The sequence below is a fragment of the Notamacropus eugenii genome, chromosome 4, assembly GCF_028372415.1.
Source record: "Notamacropus eugenii isolate mMacEug1 chromosome 4, mMacEug1.pri_v2, whole genome shotgun sequence".
Taxonomy (NCBI): domain Eukaryota; kingdom Metazoa; phylum Chordata; class Mammalia; order Diprotodontia; family Macropodidae; genus Notamacropus; species Notamacropus eugenii.
The window spans coordinates 47,575,500-47,594,263 of record NC_092875.1 but is presented as its reverse complement, the minus strand read 5'-3'; the positions used below and the strand labels follow the sequence as shown (position 1 = coordinate 47,594,263).

Sequence of the window (18,764 nt, the reverse complement as noted above, 5' to 3'; positions counted from 1 at the left end):
AAGGCACAACGGAACCAAGTCTGGATTCTCAGACAGAGAAACTATATTCAAATGCTGCCTCTACCACTAACTTACTCTGAGACCTTGAGCAAGTCACTTTACTTGTCTAAGCCTCAGTTTCCCCACTTAAAATGAGGGACTTAGATGAGGTGGTTTCTAAGATCCCTTTCAGCTTTAAATCTCTCATCCACTAATACCTGTATGACCATGGGCAGATTTCTTCAGCAATAGGAGCCTCAATTTCCTTTGTAAAATGAAGAAATTAGACTGAGATGGTTGCTTCTCTTTTAAAAGGATAGAAATGGGGTACATTTTTTCTGTATATCTGCAGACTCTGCAATCACTTGCTCATGGTTCAGGTTTTATTCTGACAAGAGACTCATGAATCATAAACCTGAACCTGACTCCAGAGGGGGCAGATTATCCTCCTTGGAGGTATTCATGAAGAAACTGGATGACCATTGTTGGGTATGCCATAGTGAGGATTCCTTTTCTGTATAGGCTGGACCAGGTGGCCCCTGAGCTCTTCTTACTCTTCAATCCTATGATTCTGATTCTGTGATTCTATAGATTTGAAATTTCCCATTAAACCTCCTGTCTGTATTTACTTCAGATCTTGGAGAACAGTCTTTCATTTATTATCTGTGTGACATTGTGTAGGTCAATAAAAAAAAAAATCTATGTCTCAGTTTCCCCATCTGAAAAATGAAGAAGTTAGACAATGTGGCTTAATAAGATCCTATATAATGCAATGATTTAATCTGCAATGATTTTTCAGACTTTCCAGCTCATTGTACCCAGGTGCCACATTTTATTTAAGCAGTGATCTTCATGACCCCATTTGAGGTTTTCTTGACAAAGATACTGGAGTGATGTCATTTCCTTCTCCAGGTCATTTTACAGATGAGAAAACTGACCCAAAGAGGAGTAAGCAACTTGAAGTGACTTTCCCAGAGTCATACACAGCTAGTAAATGTCTGAGGTTGGATTTGAACTCAGTAAAAGATGGGTCTTCCTGATTCCAGGTCAGTCACTTTATCCACTGTGCCACCTAGCTGCCCCAGTGATCAACTAAAGAACATGCAAAGAAAGTTCACAAGCATAATGGAAAGTCTTAGGTTCTTACTAGACAAAGCAGAAATTAGGGATGTTTATCCTGGAGAAAAGACTAAGCCTGATTGCTGCATTCAAGTATTTGAAGGATTGTCATTTGGATGGGAGGCCAGACTTGCCCTGTTTGTCCCTAGAGAGTAGAATAAGAGCAATGGGTGGTAGAAGCAGATTCAGAGTTGATGTAAGGAAAAAAATCATCCTAACAATGACAAATGAGTGGCATACTAGATCAGCAGAAGTCCCCAAACGAAGGATGGATGATCATAAATTAAGATCAGGAAGGGACTTCAGGGTCACCTAACCCAAACGTTCCATTTTGCAGATGAGGAAACAGAGACCAGTAGAGGTGAAATAGCTTGCCCAAGGCCACCTGCGTGTTAAGCATCAGAGGTCACATTTGAATCCAGGTCCTCTAAGTCTAGAGACAGTTCTTTTTCCACTGTGTTGTAGAGAGGATTTTTATTGAGATATAGGTTGGACCCGATGTCCTCTGAGGTCCTTTCCAGTATTGAGAGTGAGTGATTCCATCAACTGTGAATAAAAAGCAGACAGTAGACAGTGAGTTACTGCCTATATTCCTTACTCATCTCTGCTTGCCCCAGTTTTAATGCTCTCGCTTTAACGCCAAGATAGCTTTTGGCTTTAATTGCCTTTATATTTAACACTGGATGGATGGGCTATCTCAGAAGCTTTCCTGGCAAGTTGATCACAGTCTTGACTTTTCAAAGTCCCTATTTGTTAAGGAACATCTCAGTTTCTCCATCTGTGAAATGAAGGGTTTGAATGAGGTGATTTGGCTCATAGTCTTGGCTTCAAAAAAGATTGATTATTCATTTATTTTTAATACAATACTGCATCTCAAATTCTGCCTCTAATACTGTTGTAACTCTCTCATGTCCCTTCATGAAAATAGGAGAGCCAGGAGCCCCTAGGGAAAGCATGCAGTTCAGTGTTGGTGTCAGGTGCCATCTGCCCACAGCTGCCTTCCACATGATAATAGAACAGCCTGGAAAAATGCCACTCCCTGCTGTAGCCCTGGAAGGGGGGCGGAGATGTGTTAAGACAGGAGCCCTTTCCTTGGGAACCATACCTCTCAACTCCCACCCTCGCAGTTTCAGAAATCAGAATCCCAGGTTCCAACCTCCCCATCAGACTTGGCTTGAATGGCCCCAAAGCAGGAGCCTCGGTCTGAGCAAAGGTGAATGGATGCCTTTGAATCATCACATACTGCCTGAGGATAAAAAGGACAGGGAATGAATGCTGGGCTTTCAGACTCATCTCTGACTGTCTCAGTTTTAGCATTCTCAGCTCCCACTCTGGCAGGATCAGGAATACACAGGGAATAATTCTCCCCTGAGAACTGATGTCTTCTTCTCAGGGCAGGGTCTATCCTGTTCTTCGGAGCTCGATGGCTCTAAAATATGTGTGTGACCTGAAAAGAGACAAGTTCCAGATAAGCAAGTTATTGATATTCATTAAAACCCATAAAACACATGTTGGTATGAGTCAATTGGTAAAAAATGGTCTCAGTCCCCAAGTAGCATCCTGGAGCTGAGAACAATTGGTTCAGGTACACAGTAAGACCATCAAAATCTATTCCTTGTTCTCTGACCTACTCAGTTTCCCAGAGGCCCCTCTACTAGTTACCTATTAGTCAGAGCCCCCAGGAACTCAGGGGACTCAGATTCTATGCATCCAGGATCTAAGATCACCTTAGGAGGAAGCTGAGGCCCAGACGGCAGCAGCTCAGATATTTGCCCTTGTTCTTTCTGTTCAGATCTGTTGATTCTAATGATATAGGAAACTTCCTTTCCTAAGGCAGATTGGCAACTGCCCATTTAAATGTGAGCTCCTGGAAGTCAGGGACTGTGTTTTTGCCTGGCCCATGCTAGGTGTTCTATAATGGCTTTTTGAATGACAACTCTTCACTTTATAGTCTTTGAGGGTTGCCTGGGATGCTGAGAAAGTAAATGAATTGTCTAAGTTCACCAAAATAGTATTTGTTAGGGACTAGACTTACACCCAAGTCTGTCCCATCTCCAAGGCCTATTCTCTGATCATGCTGCCATGTTGCCTCTATATCCTTGTTCTTCTGAGCAGGAACCAGGAAGAAAATTCTCATTTCAATTCAACAAAAAGTTACTAAACACCTCATTTAACTTCTGCTTGCCTTAATTTTCTCATCTGTAAAATGGGGATAATAATAGCCCCTATCTCCCAGGATTGCTATGAAGATCAGATGAGCTAATTGTAAAGTGCTTAGTTATTACTGTTATTATTAATATGTTATTATTAGTATTAATTAAGCCCTTCTTAAGGCCCATCTTTCTCTTTAACAATTATATGCCCACCTCAGTTGATAAATGGTCAAAGGATATGAACAGGCAATTTTCAGAGGAAGAAATTAAAGATATCTGTAGTCATATGAAAAAATGCTCTAAATCACTTTTGATTAGAGAGATGCAAATCAAAACAACTCTGAGGTACCACATCACACCTATCAGATTGGTAAACATGACAGAACAGGAAAATGATAAATGTTGGACAGGATGTGGGAGAGTTGGAACACTAATTCATTGTTGGTGGAGCTGTGAGCTCATCCAACTCTTCTGGAGAACAATTTGGAACTATGCCCAAAGGGCTACAAAAATGTGCATACCCATTGACCCAGCAATACCACTTCTAGGACTGTATCCCCAAGAGATCATAAAAATGGAAAAGGGTCCCACATGTACTGAGGTGGCCAAAAACTGGAAATCAAGGGGATGCCCATCAACTGGGGAATGGCTGAATAAATTGTGGTATATGAATGCAATGGAATGCTATTTTGCTATAAGGAATGATGAACAGGAAGACTTCAGAGAGGCCTAGAAGGACTTATATGATCTGATGCTGAGCGAAAGGAGCAGAACCAGGAGAACTTTGTGCGCAGCAACAACCACAGTGTGTGAGAGTTTTTTCTGGTAGATTTGGAACTTCATAGCAATGCAAGGACTTAAAAAAAGTTCCCAATGATCTTCTAAGGCAAGATGCCCTCCACATCCAGAGAAAGAACTATGGAAGTCAGTCGCGGAATGTAGCAGATCATTTTTTGTGTGTGTGTATTATATTTTGGTTTGCTGTGTGGTTTCTCCCATCCATTTTAGTTCTTCTACACAGCATGACTATAGTGAAAATGTATTTAATAGGAATGTATGTGTGGATCCTATATGGAATTGTATGCTCTCTTGGGGAGGGGAGGTGTGGGGTAGGTAGGGGAAAAAATCTAAGTTATATGGTAGTGATTGTAGAACACTAAAAATAAATAAAATTAATATAAAAACCCCCAATTATATCCCCAGTATTTTAGCATAGTGCCCAGCACATAGACAGTGCTTAATAAATATTTATTTGATCGGATTGGAGGGAAGTAACTGAGACAAGGTAGGTCAGTCATAGTGGATGGTACAGTATAATCAAGGGCCTTGAAAGCCAGGAGAAAAAGGGCTTGACTCTTAATCTCTGAGCAATAGGGAATCACCAAAGGTGTTTGAGTGGAGGAGTTAGACAATTAGATCTATATATAAGAGAAATGTTGGACATGGTATGAAGGATGAATTGGAGGATGGCAGGGGGTGAGGGCAGACTGAGGTTCCCCACCCCCGCAGCCTCAAGGCCACATGTGACTTTCTAGGTCCTCGGGTGCAGCCTTTCAACTGAGTCCAAGTTTTACAGGACAAATCCTTTAATTAAGGAGGTTTGTTTATTAAAGGAATTTGTTCTGTGAAATTTGGATTTGTCAAAGGATTGCACTTGAGGACCTAGAGGTAATAGCCCAGAGTGGTAGAAATCAGGCCCTAAACTCAGGAGATGATCATATGAGTAGAGAAGGACAGATGGAAGGAATCAGCAGAAGTATAATTGACTTGAATGTAAGTTCCATGACAGCAGGGGATGAATTTTATACTTTCATGTGTCCCTCACATTTAGTACAGGTTGTGCACATAGTGGTGCCCGGAAGACTGAAGGTATGGCCTCCTGTGTGTGGGGGGCTCTGGATGCCATGTTTCTGTCCCCTGCTCTCTGGGGCCTCCTCTGGCCTCTGGGATGGGACTCAGCACTCAGTCTTCTGACTCATGATGTTACAAGCTCCATCCCATTTGAGCACAGAGTTTTCTGCATGGGTCAGTGGAAAGAGAAAGAATGAATGGGGTATATTTCAAGTTCAGACACTCTATGTATCCCTGTGTGACCTTGGACAAGACCCTTTCCAACTCTGGACCTCCTTCTTCCTTAGCATAATTAGGAGCCAGGCCAATTGGGTCCATTTCTATCCAGCTCTGCCATTCTGTGAGTATGTCACAGACCCACAGAGCTCAAGGCAAGGCAGTGTGCCCAGGCCTGGAAGAGGGGGGCACTCGTTAATTGCTTTGGGTCCCTTTTGGCTGGCCCTTGTCAGCTGCATACAAAATGCAGAGCTGTCATAGCTGGCACTGAGCTCCAAGGCCCCAACACTAACTGACTGCCCTCTGCTCAAGCCAGGGAAGAAAACCAGAATCCTGATCCTCTGCTTAGACACAGGCTTCCCCAAGGTGGTATTCTCAACAGATGGCAGACACTCGCTCTTCCTTTGATGTTAATATGATCAGTGGCATTTGATAATGTTGCTGGTGCCTGTTGTTAACGTCTGCCATCTGCTCTGGACCTGGGAGAAAAGGGAAAATTGTGTCTGCCCGAGCTGCTGAAGACAATTCAGTGTTACCTTCTTCATTATCATGGGTTTTCCTCCCCAGACTGAGTTTTTGTTCATAAATCTTCCCAAACAAACACACATGCAAAGACACACATCTTCAAACACACATATATACACACATGCAAACATAGAAACACACATTATATACTGAACACATGTAATGCACACAATCCATGACATTCACAATATGTGCATATATGTACATGTTTACGCACAGTAATTCAATACCTGTTGTGATGTAGGTACACATAGGCATCCATGTACACACTCACACATGAATAAACATGTGTATATATGCATGCACACATACACATCAGTATACCATACAAAGGCACATAGATGCAACACACTCACAACATTGATCTAAGTCTCCACATTACAAGCATTTTTGTGCACACCCACACACATATACACATAAACATTTGGCCTCACCCACAAGTCTATAAATCTTGCAAAGCTCAGAATTCCTTTTGTACCAGTCCAGATAAATCAATATCCAGATCATGAATTCTCTCTCTCTCTCTTTCTTTTTCTCCTTTCTCCTCTCTCTCTCTCTCCCCTTCTGCCTTCCCTCCATCCTTCATTTTCTCTCTCATCTTCTTTCATTTCTTTATTCTTTCCTTCTCTTTTCTTTCTTTTTAATTTTCTTCCTTTTTCTTTTCTTTCTTCTTTATTTCCTTCCTTCCTTTCTCTCTTTCTTGCTTCTTTCCTCCCTCCTTCCTTTACTTTTTCTTCTTTGCTCTTTATTTTTTCTTCCCTTCCTCTCTCCCTTCCTCCCTCCCTCCCTCCTTCCTTCCTTCCTTCCTTCCTTCCTTCCTTCCTTCCTTCCTTCCTTCCTTCCTTCCTTCCTTCCTTCCTTCCTTCCTTCCTTCTTTTCCCATTGGAAACTGAAGATTGACTGAGTTTGCAGAGTTGGTACATATTGTCTTTCCTGGCAGATCCTGGGACTTCTTATGGTATTTCTCAAGATCAGTTAGAGAACTAAGGTCCCCACTTTGGTAGCTTGGAATGAGAACCTTCATGGAACTGAACTTATAGAGAGAGAAGTTAGGGGAAGAAGAGGATTTGGGGTTTTCTTGGAGGAGGGAACAACGTTCATGCATTCTACACAGAGTAGGGTAGAAATAACCGTCAGGAGCTTGTCATCATTCCTCTTAAAAGACTACTTACAGAGGTGGTACAATGCAAAGAGTGCCAGACTTGGAGATAGACCTGGGTTCAAATTCTCTTCCTATCACTTACCTACCTCATTGCTGCTTCTCCTTCCTTATCACTTGTTTGGTCTTAGACAAAGCGCTTCTCTCCTGGCCTCAATTTCCTCATCCGTAAGATGAGGAGTATAGCTTCCCTGGTTTTCTTAGGGTACTTCCAGTTCTAAATCTAGACTCCTAACCAAGAATTTCCTTAATACTCTCTATACCATGTGCAAGGTACTGTGCTGGTTATGGTGGGATACAAAGACTGAATGAAAAGCTAATAACGTCCAAGAGCTCCCATCTACCTGGAGGTTTGGCTAGGCTATAACATTTACACAGATTAGTAAAAGCAAGGTAACTTTATTGGAGAGACAGGGAACCCTGACAACTAGGTAGTCAGGAAATAATTCCTGGAAGAGGTGAGGCTTGAGTTGACCTTTAGGTGAAGCTAAGGATTCTAAAGGGCAGGTGGGAGTACATTTCAGGCATTGGCAACCACTCATGTAAAGACACGGACATGGGATATAAAATGTTGAGTTTAGAGAAGAGTTATATAAAGAATGTAGTCTACATTAAGGGGAGTGATGTAAATGCCTAGAAAGGTAAATTGGAATTAACCTAGAAAGGGTTTTCAATGCCAGGTTGAGGACTTTGTATTTTTTCCTTAGAGGCCATAGGAAGCTAGAGAAGCTTCTTGAGTAAGGGAGTTAGGTGGTAAGATCTATGCTTTGCAGAGATTATTCAGACAACTATGAGCTTAGGAGATCAATGAAGACAATATTATCATAGTCCAGGCAAGAGGGTCTTAACTTGGGTGGAGAGTAAGTGCACAGAAGGGGATGGAAGTTAGAGGTGATGTGATAATAAAATTAATAAGACTTTACAATTGACTGGATATTAGAGATGAGGGAGAATCAAGAGTAAAGGGTAATTTTGAGGTCATGAGCCTGGATGACTGGATGTATGCCAGTACTCTCATCAGAAATGGGGAGATTTGGAAGTAAGTGCATTTAGAGAGTCAGATAAAGTTCATTTTTGATATTTTGAGATCAATCAATCAATCAACAGATAGTTGTTAAAAGTCTACCTACTATGTGTGGGCGGGTAGGTTTTGCAGTGGTAGAGTGCTGTGCTTGGAGTCAGGACACATCTTCCTGAGTTTGAATCCTGTCTCAGACACTTACTACCTGTGCCACCCTATGTGAAGGGCAAGTCACTTCACCCTGTTTGCTTCTATTTCCTCATCTGTAAAATGAGTCAGAGAAGAAAATGGCAAACAACTCCAGTATCTTTGCCAAGAAAACCCCAAATGGGATCTTGAAGAGTCAGATATGACTGAAATAACTGAACAACAACACTACATTCCAGACTTTGTGCTAGGTATTGGGGATACAAATACAGAGAATGAAAAATTCCTACTCCCAAAGAGTTTACAGAAGAACCACTAGGACATCTGGATGGAGAGATCTAACAAGCAATTAGAGATTTAAAACTAAATGGCTTGAATAAAAGCCCAGGGGAGAGATGAGACTTTAGATGTATAGCTCTGAGAGTCACCTGCACAGAGATGATATCTCAAACCACGGTGAGCTCACCAAAAGAGAAAACAGAAAGAGAAAAGAGAAAACGGCCCCAGGCAAAGCCTTCAAGGACATTCATGGGTAGGGGATGAGCCATAGCTAATGATTCAGTCAAGATCACTGAGGATTGGCCAGAGAGGTAGAGGAAGAACCAGGAAGTGACAGTGTTACCAAAGGCAGGAGAGGGTATTCAATCAAATCTTTATTAAGTATTTACTTTGTGCCAAGTAGGCACTGAGCTAAGTGGAAAAACCAAACAGTCCTTGCCCCCAAGGAACTTATAGTCCAATGAGAGAGATAACATATGAATCAGAACATACAACATAGAGTAGATAAATGTCTTGTCAATGTACAAAGAGATCAAATGATTAGGACTGAGGAAAGGTCATGCCAATTTAATAGTTTAGAGATTGTTGATTACCTTAATGTATTGCAGAAAAGTTCCACTAGTTCAAAGAAGTTACAGGGTAGGTAAATTTCAGCTCAATATAAGGGGAAAAAAAGTTTTCCTGACCCTCACAGCTGTCTAAAAGTGGAAGGAACTTCCAGAGAGGTGATGATTGGCCCCTCGCTGGCAGGCTCCAGGAGGAGGCTAGACAGCAGGGATGTAGATATTAGATCCTTGGGTTGTGTGAAACAGCCTCTGATCCCCTTTCCAACTCTGATATTCTGAGATTCACAAATCTATGAGTCTACAAAACCTCAGGGAGAAGGAAATGTGAATTTGTTAAATGCTTACTGCTTACAGGAATTGTGCTAACCTTTGGAGAAGCAAATACAAGCCAAAAGGGAGACAGTCTCTGCTCTCAAGGAACTTGTACATTTTAATGGGATCATTCTTTTCATTGTATCATGATGTCTCCCCGGGTCACTCACATAGTAACTAGCAGAGCCAGGATGTGAAGTTTTTGGATTAGAGATTTAGAGGTGGAAGGGAACTCATAGCTCATCTAGTTCAAGCTCTAGTTGCAACCTCTTCTCTTCCATTTTACAGATGAGTAAACTGAGGCCTAGTGATAGGAAGTGACTTGCCCAAGGCCACACAGGTAGGAAATATGTCAGAGGTGGGATTTGAACCTTGGTCCTCTGACTTTGAATCCAGAGTTCTTGCTCCCATACAACTCTGTCAATGATTTGTTCATTGACCTGGCACAATCTGACTTCAGCTGAACTCTCCAGAGTTCTTTCATACTTCTCTCTTTCAGGTAGTCTACATTCTATTCAAATTGTTCTGCTTGTCCATTCCAGAACTTTCTGCCTTCTCACTGCCCCCTCTGCAATATAATGGAAGCACCCTGAGGACAGAGATTGTTCTCTTTTTCCCCTTGTATGTCTCCCTATCAACCCAGATCCTCTATAAACCAGCTCTACTGACCTACTCACCTTTCCTCCCTCATCTCCCAACTCCATGCTTTGGCTGTCCCTCATGCGTGGGATGCTCTCTCATCACTCTGCCCCTTAGAATCACTGGCTTCCTACAAGGCTCAGTTCTTATGCAACCTTCTGCAAAAGATCTTTCCTGGTCCTCCTGATGCCTGTGCTTTCCTCTCTAAAGTTGTCTTCCATCTATTCTGCATTGATTTTGTATGGGCTCATTTATTTACATGCCATCCCCCTTCTTAGAATGTGAAAATAGCAGGGGCTGCTTTTCTTTTTTTCATTTTTCTCTTTTTCTTTTCTTTTTTTTTCTTTGTATTTCTAGTGCTTAGAACAATGCCTGGCATATAGTAAATGCTTAATAAATGTTTGTTGATATATACATTTATATACATATATGTACATACATATACATATATGTGTATATATATATATATATATATAGAGAGAGAGAGAGAGAGAGAGAGAGAGAGACAGAGAGACAGAGAGAGACAGAGAGACAAAGAGAGACAGAGGGACAGAGAGAGACAGAGAGAGGTAGAGAAAGAGAGAAAGAGATGGATAGATGAATAAACGGATGGATGGATAGATAGATAAATAGACCCTTTATTAAGAATTTACTAAGTGTTAGACTGTGAAAAGTGCTGAAAACACCGACACAAGCAAGCAGGTCAGTCAGTCCCTATATTCAAGGAGCTTGCATTCTAATAGAGGCAGATAACACATAAAGTTGAATATTGCTGATTGATTGATTGTACCTGGTAGGCCCTTAAGAAATACTTCTTAGGTTAACTGAAACTGAATTCCACTGTTGCATGAAAATACATGCTAGAAAATGGAAATGTTGTTCAGGAATAACTTATGATATATATGCCCCAAAGCATCCATGTTCAACCTGAGATTTCTTAACTGAAAACTGCAGGTTTTTCTTTCATTTTTTTTCTTTTATCTTTTCCACCTGCTGGGCAGCTTACCAAGGGTAAGTGTTGTCTCAGGGGAAGAGGGAGAGATCCCTTATTCTTCAGATCAGAGAGGGGCTTCCTGATTCTTGTTAATGGGGTGGACAAAGCTTTTAAAAGAAGCAGCTAGCAGGGGAATCAGCATAGAAAGCATGGCTTCCCCATTGCTTTCTGTTAGATCTCTCTTCTCCTTCTGTGACTTTCAGTTCCTTGCTCTGATAGTGATGGGGAGGTGTAACATTTCCCAGGTGGGAGACAGGCAGGCATTATCTGTCTCCCTGTTTGTGGGCTAATGTTTATGAGAGACTCATCCTTTCTAGCCTTGTTACCTATTATTCCTTCTTTCGTGTACCCCAGATGCCAGCCAGTCTCAGCGTTCCCCAAAGAGCCTTTGTTCCTTTATTCTCTCTTTTTCCTCTTGGAATGTCTTCCTCCAGCCTGAACCCCTGCACAAGCTCATATGGAGTCAATTCAGAAGTATGCCACTCTTTATGAATTTGTGTGTCATTCTTAAGAAAGGCCATGCTAGTTTTATTCTCTATTCCAATTTTAGTATGTGTGCAGTTGAAGTGAGCATTCCAGTCTCTGTCTCTCAAAATGCTGCCTTTCTCATGGTTCAGCTCAGGTGACACCTCTTTGATGAGGCCATCTCTCATGTTGCCCAGCCAGCACTGTTTAGACTTGTTCTGAGCAGTTCCAGAGGACAGTTGTATGAGCAATGGAGTAAGCTGCAGTCTTAGAATTTACCATCTAGTTTATTCTATACCTGAACAAATTCTTCTCTGTAGCATCCTCAACTTTTGCTTGAAGATCTCCATGGTTAAAGAACCTACTATCTTTCCTGCCACTCCATTCTATTTTTTTTTTTGTTAAGAAATCATTTTTATTATCATTAAGCACCAGCTTAACATTGCAAAAATTCTCAGTGATCCTTAAACCCCAACATCATTAATAAAGGGCTTTTCCAGTAAGGATGTGTCTCCTGTTACTTGGTATAAAATGTTATGAAACAAAGGCCAAGAACTGTGTACATCTTGCTGTCAAACATTGAATGCTTCTGCAATGTGGATGATGGCACAAGATCTGGTCACTGTCCAGGCCCGGAAAGACTCTTGTTCATGAACTGCCTCTTCACAAAGCAAGTCCACCACTTGCTGGGCTTGTCGCTCTGAGGATCAAAGACTTTCTCACAAAGCCTCAGCCCAGTTTCTTGCCGCAGCTGCTGTAAGTAGGCCCTCATCACTTCATCTTCTTGCTTATTTGCAGGTTTGGCATAAATTGCATTAAGAGGGAAACCCGGCTCTCCAGGAATAGGAAAATTAGTGATTCCCAACGTAAACATCTCTTTCTCTCCTTGGCTTTTTGAATTGCACTTCTGGAGTTTCTTTAAGCATTCAGAAATGTAAACAGTTATGTAGATCTATGTCCTATCATCTTCATTCTTAATCTCATAGTTTTTGAAGAAGACATTGGCCTTGAAATAGTAGATAGCTGCATCCACAATATCTGTGTCTTTTGTTTCTCTTGGAGCTGGTCCTTTAAATTGACTCCTAATGGGTAAAAGTGCCATGTTTCCAATGAGTTTGGTGTCGGGATCCATGAGCAAGGAGTGGTATGCCGGCATCTTGGCAGCCGGGCCTGGGCTTCGGGCGAACAGAAGATTCTGGCTCCTGTCAGAGACCCCGATATGTCCGGTCTGACTCCATTCTATTTTCAAGCACCTCTGCGGTTCCTAGGAAGATTTTCATGAGGGAACCAAAATTTGCCTTCTTGTGGTTTCTGCTCAGTGTTCCTCTACTTCTATACTTGAGGGCTAATTAAGTAGAACACATTTAATCTCTTCCACACAACATCCTTTTCTGATTCCAAGCCCAGTGCTCTATCCACTCTGCTACCTAGTTGATGATAGTAGCATGCCTTATTTGTCTTTCAATTCAACAAGAATTTATTAGTACCTGTTACGTACCAGTTAGTATGTTTGACATCAGGAACATGGTGGCAAAGATGAAATAGACTCTGCTCTCAAGAACCTTGCCTTCTATGGAATTGAACCCAGTTAATAATGGTCTGAGGTTGACTACGGATTACTTGAGTCCCACAGATGCCCATGATTTTTGTTTGTTAGAAGAAAGGACATAAACAATTAGCTGCCAAATTTTATTATTCTACTTCCACAACATTTCCTATATTTGACGCCTAGTCTATACTTGCATATCCACAGCTCTGGCTCAGGTCACACCTGGACTATTACAATTAGCATTTCTGTCTACAGCTTCTCCCTGTTCCAATCCATCCTCCATGCAGCAGCCAAAATGATATTCCTAAAGTTCAGCCAGTCAGCTAGTCAACCAGTCAGTTAGTAAACTAACATTCATAATGCACTTACTATGTGCTCAATAATGTGCTAGGTACTGGGGATACAAAGAAAGACAAAAGGCAGTTTCTACTCTCAAGGAGTTCACAATCTGATGGGGAGAAAACATGCAAACAAACTGTAAAAATGAGATACATAGGATAACTTGGAGATAAGGGACAGGGAGAAGAGCACTGTACATTGAACTGGTTCACAAGGGATCAAAATTGGAAAAAGAAGAGAAAAGCCAAAGCAGGGGTGATGGCCTGAAAAAAACTGGAAGATGGAAGAATAAGAAGAACAGGTTTGAACACTACAAGACAGAGACTGATCAGATAAAGGAATGGCAAGATAGAGGGTATGACCATCTCTGTGTGTGCCCCAGGTGAGGTAGAGGAATAGGTTTGGGGAAATGAAAAGGTTGAGGAACATGGAGGTTAGTGTGTTTGAGTATCAATATGCATATCGAATTTTCCTCGTATGAGATAAAGAATTGAGAAAGAAAAACTGTGAATGATGGAACTGAACTCATTGAGGAAATAAGGAGAGTGTTCTAGAGCTTGGCAAACAAGGTCCACCAGAATCTTGATTGAGTGTTAAATATGGATCACGTATACTTCAAAGAAAAAAAGGTTACTAAGCGATAATACTAGAGGGAGAGTCTGAAATTGGCAATGGGGAGCAAGGAGTCTTTCAATTCTCCCACAACTACCAGTGAATTGGGAGTGGAGAGGGTATGAGTGAAAACAAAACCAGTGCTGGAAGGGATGGCTAGAGAAACCATGTTACCAGAAAACCACCAATTTCAGTAAGTGAAAGATGGAAGGAGAGCTAAAAAGGTTTGTCTGTTACTTATGCAGCAGGCATTCCAGAGAGCACATTGGAAAGGAGTAGCTACTCCTTTCCAATTATGATATTACAGCCATGAATTGGGTTGAGGAGAATAGGAGCAGTCTTTGGGTAGTCAAGAATCAGGTTTGAACAATTGTATCCAAGGATTCAGAATCACTGGGATAGGTATGGAATGATGGGATGGAAGTATGCTAAGCATTGAGAAATTAGTTCAGGAAGTTTATCGTTGTTTCTAGAGGTTCAGACAAAGGGTAGAGTTATCCTAGGGTGTCCTTCAGTGGTATATAGCTGGGTAGTAAATTAAGGGGGGTGGTAAATGTAGGAGGGAATGCACATGATTGGTAGCAAGACCACTGCTGTAGGTGATTGGATAGAGTACTTAGACAGGAATCCAAAGGCTGTCCTGGGAGATGGGGAAGCCCTTTTGAACAGGCACTGACAAATCAATGACTATGGAATTTGGGTGACTATATCATTCCCTTGCCAAATAAACTCCCTATTATGTCTAGAATAAAATACAAGCTCTTTTACTTGGCATTTAAAGACTTTCAAAACCTGGCTTCAGACTATCTTTTCAGGTTTATTATATATTACTTTTCTTCACACACTCTATAGTCCCACCAAAATAGACTTGCTGCTGTTCCTCATACATTCCGTGTCTTTTTAAAATAACTTTCACATTTTCTCTTCATCTCTGACTCTTTGAATCTCTAGTTCCCATCAAAGCTCAGTTCAGGCACCAATTTTACTTGAAGTCTTTCTTCATGGCCTCTCCTATCAGTGTCTCTCCATTCCTCCAACTTCCCACCAACATTAACTTGTGTAATTTTGTATATACTTATATGGATACATGTACCCTACGCCAGTAGAATATATCCATGGGGGCAGGTTTATTTTTCTCCCTAGCACAGTGCTTGGCAGATAGTAAATACTTCTTGGATTGATCAGTGGCAAATGCAGAGAGAACTTCACCAGCTTGCACAGGTAAGCTTGATAGTTCTCAAATTGGGAAATTTGTATTTTTTTCTTTGTTTCTCACTCTGCTTCCTGTTCCCCAGTTTTAGCATCCTCTCCTCATCACTCTCTCCTCTCCCTACTCCATCATTCCAGGACCAAGGGTTGTGACATTGAGAGAAAAGTCTTCTAAGAAACCCCTTCACGTCTTAAGGATTTGTGGTTTTCCCTGTTTCAGGAACCCAAGGAGAAATCAGTCATTTGGCTTCTCAGAGTCTCAGTTTCTCCATCTGTAGCATGAAGGGGCTGTATTCATTGATCTCTGAAGTCCCTCTCAGTTCAACATCTATGAACTTATGAGTCTCTGATTCTAAGGCTTAATATAAAGGGGCCCATTACTAATAATGGGATTTTCCCAGGCTAGCTTCCTCCCTTTCTTGCCCTTCTCTGGGGCATTTTATCAGTCAGGCTGTTATCACTGGTGTCTAAAAGTTAGTTTCCATTTTTGGCATTTAGGAGGCTTTGTCATGTAAAGGGAGAGGGAGAGGCCACTTTTTCTCTCCTGTCTCTGTTTTTATCTCGCTGGGGCTTCCCATTCCTAAATATGGTTGGTTTGAACTATTATTGTCTCTTCTACAGGAACCTATTGACCCATCAGCTTGTACTTAAGGGATGCATGCTAGAATTTGCTACCTTTTAAAAATATAGGTATAGAATCACAGAAACGCAAAATTTGAGTGCTGGCCCCAACACCAGCTGTCTTTTAATGAAACTGGGAGAAATAGATTGCAGCAGTCCCCTTTGCTGCATCCTTGACATGTCCTCTCTCTCTGGGCTTGTACAGTTTCAGTGATGGGGAACTTACTACCTGATTAATGATCACCATTGGAAAATGTAGAAAACTAAAATAAACAGGGTGGGGTAGGGGAAAGGATACTGACTAATAAGAAGAAGCTCTGGGTTCTAGAATCACAGAATATTGGAATTGACAGGAGCCTTAGAAATCTAGTCCAAACTTCTCATTTATAGGGAAGGAAACAGAAGCTAAGATTGAAAGTGATGTCATGGAAAGACCATTGGTTTGGAGTCAAGGGTCCTAGATTCAAATCTTAGCTTTCTTTACTTACCACCTATGAGATATTGGGGAAGTCATTTAACCTCTCTGGGCCTCAGTTTTCCCTTCTGTAAAATGAGGGGGTTAGTGGTCCCTTCTAACTCTAGTTCTAAGAGCCTATAAATCCCAGAGAGGTGGACTTTCTTGTCCATAGAAGCAGATAATTAGAGCAAAGTTTGGGACCGGAATTCATCCCTTTTGTCCTTCAGACCAATATTCTTCCATAAGGGAACACATTTCTACTAGGAGCACTTCTCCAGACTCACATAGAAAGATTCAAGGGACCTTAGAGGTGACCTAATCTACTCATCTCATTCCAGAGACTAGGAAGTAGGTTAAAGGCCATAAAGGTGAAATGACTTGTCTGAGGTCACACAAGAAGTAAATGGCAGAGCTAAGATATAAGCCTAAGTCCTAACACCATGGAATCTCCACTTGGATCATCTTTTCCTTCTCCTCCCTACCAGAAACATAATCTCTTCCCATAGTAAGTCACCTTTAGATTTACCTCACCTGAATCTAGGTCTCCACATTTCCATGGCATCTCCCTGCCATTCTGTCTCTGTTCTCACCCCCCTCTAAGTTTTAACTTTTTTTAATGTGTTGTCTTCCTCCATTAGAATGTAAGCTCCTTGAGGATAAGACTTATCTTTCTTGACTGTACTTGTCAAGCACTGCACATGGTAAGTGCTTAAGAAATTATGTATTTATCTACCTATTTTATCTATCCATCTATCTATCTATCTATCTATCTATCTATCTATCTATCTATCTATCTATCTATCTGCCCGTCTGTCTGTCTGTCTGTCTCTGTCTGATTGTCTAGCTATTTGTCTACCTGTCAGTCTATCAGTCTGATTATTATCAGTCTGACTATTTATCTATCAATTAGTCTATCTATCTATCTATCTATCTATCTATCTATCTATCTATCTATCTATGTATAATCTTGTTATGATAATTATGAGAGTTAAAGATCTTCCCCACCCATTAATGGACCTGCCCATTAAGAGAAACTTGATTAGGGGAGGCATATACCTTTTGTTAATTTTCTAATGAGTCACTGGTTCTCAAGGGTTGTGATGCTTTCTGTTTCTGAAAAGTGTATAAATGCTCTGAGGTGAGGTTGTACTTTGGGGCTTACTCATTGGAAGTGTTTGTTTGGCCAGACAAGGCTTTGGGCTGACACTAAGGGATCCCCCACCCCCAGCTTTGAAAACCCAGGTGTTGGTGCTTCTCCCTGTGGTAACTATGTATGTATTGCTTATGGTCAGACGGTTGGAGCCCTGTCTGTTGATTTTTATTTCTCTGTATTTTCTCTGAAGTTCAGAGTGCTGACTTTCCTCCCCTAAACTAAGTGAATAATATATGTGCTCGATTAAAGTAGATTGTTCACCCCTCAAAAGCTGCTTTCCTTTTTAGAAAAGTAGAACTAAGAACCTGTGCAGCAGGTCCTCCTGTGTATATTGGGGTCCTTGCTGTTACACTTCTATGCATCCATTCATCTATTTATTCAACCATCTGTTCATTATATCTATCTGTCTTTCATCTATCCCTTTTTCTTTCTGTCTCTGGTATAGTACTAGAAGCTCTCTGCTACAAGTTTCCTTTGTGAGTCTTCTCTTCCCTGGGCTTCTATTTGCTCAGTTCCAGGCCCTCATTCCTTTGTACCTGGATTATCACAATAGTCTTCCTTTTTAAGAGGTATTTTTCTGAATTTATTTAGTATTTTAATTTCCCCAAGTTATATGTAAAAACAAATTTTAACATTCATTCTTACAACTCTGAGTTCCAAATTTTCTCCCTCTCTCCATATCCCTGCCCCACTGAGAAGGCAAGAAATTCAATATGGATTATACATGAATAACCATGCAAAGTATTTTCATTATTAGTCATTTTGTGAAAGAAAACATAGACCAAAAAGAAAAACCTCATGAAAAATAAATTTAAAAAGTATGCTTCAATCCATATTCAGGTACCACCACTGATTTCTCTGGGGATGGATAACGTTTTTCATCAGAAGTTCTTCAGAACCATCTTGGATCATTATATTGCTGAAAATGGCTGTCATTCATAGATGATCATCATACAATCTTGATGTTACTTTGTACAGAGTACAATTCATTTTGCATCAGCTCATGTAAGTCTTTCCAGGTTTTCCTGCTCATTACTTCTTATAGTACAATAATATTCCATCATAATCACATATCACAATTTGTTCTGCCATTTCCCAATTGATGGACATTCCTTCAACTACCAGTTCTTTGCCACCAGAAAAGATCTGCTATAAATATTTTTGTACGTATAGGTCCTTTTCTTTTTTGTTTTTTATCTCTTTTAGGATACAGACTTAGTAGTGGTAGTGTTACTAGGGTATGCATGATTTTATAGCCCTTTGGGCATAATTCCAAATTGTTCTGTAGAATAGTTGAATCAGTTCACAACTCCACCAACAGTGCAATAATGTCTTATTTCTCCCACATCTTCTTCAACATTTGTCATTTTCCTTTTCTGTTCTATTAGCCAATCTAATA

General features: G+C 40.9%; 1 pseudogene; it reads right to left on the bottom strand.

Annotated features, from left to right (window-relative positions):
- Positions 1-11,814: 11,814 nt before the first annotated feature.
- On the bottom strand, positions 11,815-12,639 carry LOC140498091 (actin-related protein 2/3 complex subunit 3 pseudogene; annotated as a pseudogene).
- Between the last annotated feature and the right edge of the window lie 6,125 nt (positions 12,640-18,764).